General features: G+C 38.2%; 1 long non-coding RNA gene across 3 annotated transcripts in view; it reads right to left on the bottom strand.

The window, feature by feature from the left end:
• LOC149044836 (uncharacterized) overlaps positions 1–7,163 on the bottom strand; it is a 29,697-nt gene that overhangs the window by 19,990 nt on the left and 2,544 nt on the right. Inside the window, exon 3 of one of the 3 annotated variants that reach the window (XR_016187041.1) lies at positions 6,631–6,849. The exons of the other annotated variants lie outside the window; for them this stretch is intronic. This is a non-coding gene — a long non-coding RNA (uncharacterized LOC149044836). Of the gene's footprint in view, positions 1–6,630; positions 6,850–7,163 lie in introns of those variants that run through there. 3 annotated transcript variants of the gene reach the window in all.

Genomic DNA, 7,163 nt, shown 5'->3' with positions numbered 1-7,163 from the left:
GATCTGGGCAGTATTCTTCTCCGAGGAATGTGACCGCCTTAGAAGGGTTTTTCATAACTTGAAATACCCAAAGCCACTGGTTGAAACTACAATCAAGCGGTTCGTTGAGAGAAGGATTTCATCTGCAGAGCCCTGTCCATCACCAGACGTATCATCGGAGATTGTGAGATTAGTGTTACCCTTCAAGGACCAATCGTCAGCTAATCATGTTAAACAACAACTGAACAGTCTAAGCTCGAAGTTAAGCGTGACTGTCCAACCAGTGTTCGTTAGCCCTAAGCTCGATCAACAGCTTAAGCAACACGAAATTAAGCCCCCTATTGTTAACCAACAATGTATCGTTTATGAATTTAAATGTAACCTGTGTGATGCAGGGTATGTGGGCTATACTCGTGGTCACTTACACGATCGCGTAGAAGGGCACAAAAGGAAATCATCTTCTATCTACAAACACTACCACCTCCAGCACAATAGTGAAATACCTGAACGCTTGATCGAGCAATTCAACGTCATCGCGAAATGTAACGGCAAATTTGATTGCCTTGTTAATGAAATGTTGTATATTCGCATGCGTAAGCCAACATTGAACGTGCAAACGGATTCTATCCGCGCAAAGGTGTTTGTTTAAGCCGTTCATTCTAATTTATGCTATTCTTGTACCTTTCCTTATTTGCATGTTTTTAAACTAGTCTCTTGATAATGGAGTCACGATGACCCCGAAACGTCGAGTAATAAATCTTTCCTGGTTTTTTCAATAACACTTGTGTTCTTTTCTTTCTTAAAATTTCCAAGTCGGTCACTATATGTTTCCCTTTGGTTTATAATAAACTAACTGTATGCTTATCTTATTTTTTTTCATTCATATTCCGGGCTATTGATATTTCTATATTTTTTTCTTGTTACTTCGATATGTCATAATGGTTGCTTACGACGTGACGCCGTCCCACAAGACAACACAATGAGTAGACTAAGACTGAGTCTCGATGAGGTTTACCATTAGCCGTAAAAGGGCAAAAAATTTGGACGTAATGACTGGCAAATTCAAACCAATTGTCGTAAAAATAGTCAGCCTGCTCAAATTCCCAGAATAACATATGGATATAAGAAATCACAACGGCAATTGTAATTGGAAGATAGAGTGACTATTTATCTGTCCAGAAAGAAAACTGAAAAGAAAATGAAGTAATAAATTTACACAGACAACAGGAAAGCGAGATGAAGACTTGCCGTGTCGTATTTAGTACACCTCATTGCTTGCTTCATGTCAGAAGCAGTAAACGGGTCATCAAGTAAGTAAGTCACGGTCTTAAAAAATGTTGCTAATATCTCTTTCCTAAAATAAATATCCAGAATGTTTCGATCAAGTTTTATTTTCGTACTGTTTGAGATTTTGGACAAGAGATTGTGGTGAGGAAGCCAAAATTTGATCCAATTGTACATGTCCGACATTTGATCGCTGTGTTCCGTCAATGACAATTGAAACTTCATGTTTTCTAAGACACTTTAATTATACACGTCTTTAAACAATTTAGCGTCTTATTCCTTTGATTTTGGGATTCGTCGCGTGGAATTGTATACCCAGGCCGATCCCCGCTCCTACTCTTAGGTACACATTGAAGGCGACTTCTTCTTCTCTTCCTAATAACAGCCATACATTTCTTCCCAGCTGCACAATGTTTCAAGGCCTTTTTGTTATCGTTGCATTCTAAAAAGGTAGAAAAAAAACCAACAACAAGGCATGCAGTTTAAATGGGATGGTTACGATCGCGGATAAAAATGCAGGAGCTATTGTATATATCTCGGCAGTCCACCCTAACATTAGTATCCATATTTGTTTCTGAAAACGTGTGACCGCAAACATCAAGGGTCACGTGACCATACTCCAGCGGTCATGTTCGCCGTTTGCCGTCCACGTTTTATTTTCAGAGGCAGTTTCAGGTACTTGAGCTCCCTCGACGCTTTTTCTCCTCCTGTTCGAAGGTGCTCACGTATGGCCTATAAAAATGTATCTGAGGTGAAGTCTTTTCTTCATAACCAGGAGCCCATTATCCGGAGCTTCAATCTTCCATAGTTATCCTCTGAGTCAACCCTGTCTTTTTTCTTTTTTTTTTCTTTTTCATGGAGTTGTGCGAACGTCAGCGTGGTTTCGCGGGAAATTAAAGAGCCCCCCACGTATCTTAGTTCTAAAAATAAAAAGATACGGGACAGGATTGACTCAAGGGTACAACTGGTATGGATGCTTCGGGTAATGAGCTTCTGTTACATTGACATCATTATGAGAGCGAGCTGTCTTCTTTCGCTCTGTGGAAGAGGAAAAACTGGATCAGTTAAGGACCGTTCGTTATATATTTTATCGCCAAGGGAGGGGGGGAGGTGGGTTCCAGGATCTATAATGGTCTTATTGCCCTCCCTCCTCCCCTTATTGGCGGTCAGTTTTCTTCAGTTCTCCCCTTAGACACGATCTGACTAAAACGTAAGTAGTAAACTAGTATAGGTGCACCCAAATTACCAGAAACGTCTTAACCCGTAAACTCCCAAATTCTCATTAGTAATTCTCCTTACTGTCTGCCACATAGTTTTTGTGATGTTACTTTGGAGAATTTGCTGTTGGATCAACTTATAATCCCCTAATAAATATTTCTCTTTATTCTCATCACCGGTCTACTTGATATTGTATTGATATTGTAAGGAGAAGTTTTGTCTTGGTCACTGATGGTAGTTAAAGGGTTGAAAAGGTCTTCAGACATTCCACAGTGATTACCATAGGTTTGAGGAGAAAGCTTTTCATGCAGAAAACGTGCGTAAAGAAAACGTTTTATTACAAACTTGCGAGAAACGCACGCTCGTGCGTAGGTGTTGAAGGCTTTACAACTTTTTTCCGTACTCTCGCGATTTCGATCAGTGTGAATGGCATACGCCTTTTAAAAAAACAATGAAAGGAAGGATAGGAGTTAAATTAATAAATCTGGGCAGTATTAGAGGAGATGCTTGGAACAAAATGGGAGAGGATGAATCAAAATATTGTACAATTATTCACCGAAGTGGAGGCGAATAGTACTTGCAGTTCGTCTCCGAACTAGCCAATTAGCGCGCGTGAAAATCACTGTTCACTTGAGTGGTATATACTAACATCAAGTACTGCTATCGGATAGTCAATATAGGTAAATGCATGAGAAAAAAAACCATAAGAGTACAATTTTGCTCTTACAACTTCAAAAGGAAATATTTCAAACTCTGGGTTCAACAGTATTATGATGATTAAGGACCGGTGCCCAACAATCAGGCGCTATGAAATCTGTACCAAAGTTATCATAACAGCCGACTGACAACCAGGGAAAAAAAAGGAATTATGGACGTAAAATTATCGTCACAGTTAAATATAGTAGGAAATGCACGTTTGAGTCACGTCGCGGTTGGTTTCTTTCATTTATTTCTAAAATTGAAGCTCACCTATAGGCTTCATTTTTAAAATCATATGATGAAAACCTTCCGGAAATAAGGAACCAGTTAGTGTCGTGTTTTTTAAAAGATCATTGTAATTGGTCGTTATCTCATTGTTCTGCGAAAGTGTGTGATTTTTTTTTCCAATACGACAAACCCAGAGAGGGGAAAGGAGAAGGAAAACCATTTTGGGTGTTAGCGATCATTTTTTAGACTACACAGATGGTTAAGTAGGATTTTCAGTCTGAATGCGATTTAATCTGACTCAGGCGGCTTTTTTTATTTTATCTAGTTTGTAGCTTATATTCTTATAGACCTTTCGACCAGTTTTATAAAACTCGAATACATTTTTATTCTAATGACGGTACTTTTAGGATCGAGGGCGACTAATCCATCAGTTGAATTACTGTTGTGTGTTACCCTCCTTAAATAAATTTGTTATTATTATTATTATCATTATTATTATTATTCTAAAGCACACATACCTGCGATGATACAAACCAAACAGAAAACAAGGCAAAGAACAGCAACGACCTTCATCGTGAGATCTGTCTTCTCGCTGATAGCAGTGTCTTCTTCTCGACCTCTCTGCGAAGAGGAACAAATGCCGTTTATACTAGTTCAGTGATAAATCTGATAAAGTTATATTTGCATATCATATGAATCATTCATCGAATTACATGTCTATTAGGTAATACATTTTTACCTATGAAGGCCCCTTGAGTCCTCAGGCTATTTTCAACCCATTGTTTTTATGATGTTTTCCGATGGGGTGATGGCCCGAGGGGTACTTTTACGGGTAACGATTAAAATTTGGCCATTTGACGACTTCCACCTAATTTTCTTCCTGTTTCGATTAAAGAAAGAATTTTAAGGCTGACTATTTTACGACAAAGTTTACGCCTAACGGCTAAATTATTTTGGCCCTTTTATTGCAAACGGTTATCCCCGTTTACACGCTAACATTAGTATGCATATTCTCCATACTGTTCTCTATAGATTTCAAAAGGAGCTGACAAGGAGAATTTGTTTAACAATCAAGAGCTCTACCTGATCATTTCCTCTTTTCTCATGATCATGATCTCAAATGAATGCTATAAGCGCTCCTCTCGACTTCCCGTCGAAAAAAATTGTTCTTCTATTTTTTGCCCATGAAATGGGTTTGAGACTCGTGCTTAAAAAATCGTTTAGGTATTCTCAAAGTCTTTTTTCTACGTCGCCACAAGCCAAACATCATTTTTGGCTGGACCACCCGTGTGTTAAAAGACAAAATTGGCATCTAGCAAGAATTTCCATAATGGGCGATTTTTGACTTATTTGAACGTGAAGATAAATGGAAATAATATATTAGCATGAGCCATTCCGTAAACATTGTAATAAGCCAGTTGATCATTTCTTATTCCTTTTGGCGGTCTTATCTAACAGATAGAGTTTGGTCACCATTTTATTATTATGATTGTGAATTTGACATGGAGACAGATGTTTTTGCGTAAACTGCGGTTTGCGGCTAGTTACCGGTATATTTTCATTATGTTGCTGAGAAAAATAATTGAGTACCAAGAAATGACTCTACCCTATAAAATTGATCCCGTACAGGACTTTCCCAGAAATAACCCCCTTTTATACTTTTATCCACTTAACACCCTCGTTTTTAGGCTAAATCCATGTCCAATTCCCGATCAGGAAAATAGTTTTTATTTTTTGCCCTCTTTTTCTTAGAGATGATTTAAGGTGTAAACGTGAAGTACTTTCATCTGCCACACTGAATTTGTAATTATATAACTTATGTAAATAGCACGTAGTTTTCTTAAGGGCGGTACCTTGGGTACGCCGTTTCTTCTTCAAATATGTGTTTACTCTGCTGTTATGTAACAACCTTCAAGTACAATTTTCTTTTAAGATACATTTTCAAGCATGATTTTAATTCTGTTACTAAGTTTATTAGAATTTTTATATTATCAATCTTGCTTCTGTTCTGGCCGATCTTAATCATAAAGGTAAGAAATTTAAGGTGGAAAATGCTTTTGTAACAGCGTAAACAACTCGAAGACGCAAACTAATTATGCAGGGTCTGTCGTACGTAACTTAGCGTGATTCGCTGATTGAGATAGAGTGATGACGATGGAAGAAGATTGACAGCTTCGTAGTGTCACCTTTAGTGCCGCCTTTATAGGCTGGTGCACAGCATCTTTCAATCAGAGAATATAGCAAAATAGAGCAGTGTGACTTATGACTTATGTCGAAAGGAATAAGCTGAACTGTGGTGAATAAGGTCCAGACTGTGCTAGACCCCGAAAGTAAGAATTGTACTCAGAGTTCAACCAGAAAATAAAGGAAATTCAACCGAGTGTTAGAGAGGAATTCTTCTAACACGTGTGGACAGCGATCGAAAGTGTAACACATTAATTTAAAATAATAACTTTCTATAACAGGTCTTGTTTTCCAAACCAATAACACTTGTGTTCTTTTCTATCTAAAAATTTTCAAGTCGGTCACTATTTGTTTCCCTTTGATTTATGTTAAACTAACTGTATGCCTATCTTATTTTTTTCTTTCAAATTCCGAGCTATTGATATTTCCATATTTTTTTCTTGTTACTTCGGTATGTCATGATGGTTGCTTACGACGTGACGCCGTCCCACAAGACAACACAATGAATAGGCGAGGACTGAGTCTCGATGACGTTTACCATAAGCCGTAAAAGGGCAAAAACATTTGGCCGTTGGACGTTAACATTGGCAAATTTAAACCATTTGACGTAAACATAGTCAGCCTGCTTAAATTCCCAGAATAACATATGGATATAACAAATCATAACGGCAATTGTAATTGGAATTTAGAGCGACTATTTATCTGTCCAGAAAGAAAACTGAAACGAAAGTGAAGTAATAAATTTACACAGACAACAGGAAAGCAAGATTAGGACTTGCCGTGTCGTATTTAGTACACCTCATTGCTTGCTTCATGTCAGAGGCAGTAAACGGGTCATCCAGTAAGTAAGTCACGGTCTTAAAAAATGTTGCTAATATCTCTTTGCTAAAATAAATATCTAGAACGTTTCCATCAAGTTTTATTCTCGCACTGTTTGGAATTTTGGGTTGGAGATTGGGGCGAGGAAGCCAAATTTGATCCAATTGCACATCTCCGACATTTGACTGCTGTGTTGCGTCAAGGACAATTGAAACTTCATGATTTCTAAAAGACTTTAATTATTTACGTCTTTAAACAATTTAGCGTTTTATTCCTTTGATTTACGGGACTCGTCGCGTGGAATAGTTTACTCAGGCTGATCGCCGCTCTTCCCCTGAGTTACACATATAAGGCGACTTCTTCTTCTCTTCCCAACAACAGCCATACATTTCTTCCCAGCTGGGCAATTTTTCGTGGCCTTTTCTCTATCGTTGCATTCTAAAAGGATAGAAAAAAAAACCAACAACAAGGCATGCAGTTTAAATGTGATGGATACGATCGCGGATGAAAATACAGGAACGATTGTATATATCTCGGCAGTCTATTAACCCTTGACACCCGAACATTAGTATCTATGTTTGTTTCGGAATACGTGTGACCAAAAACGTCTAGGGTCACGTGACCAGACTCCAGCGGTCATGTTCGACGTTTGCCGTTTTATTTTCGGGCTAGGCAGTTTCAGGTACTTGAGCTCCCTCGACGGTTTTTGTCTTCCTGTTCGATAGTGCTCGTGTATGGCCTATAAGAATATA

Source organism: Pocillopora damicornis, chromosome 5 (assembly GCF_964200805.1).
Source record: "Pocillopora damicornis chromosome 5, jaPocDami1.2, whole genome shotgun sequence".
Taxonomy (NCBI): Eukaryota; Metazoa; Cnidaria; class Anthozoa; order Scleractinia; family Pocilloporidae; genus Pocillopora; species Pocillopora damicornis.
This window is presented reverse-complemented; position numbering and strand designations above follow the sequence as displayed.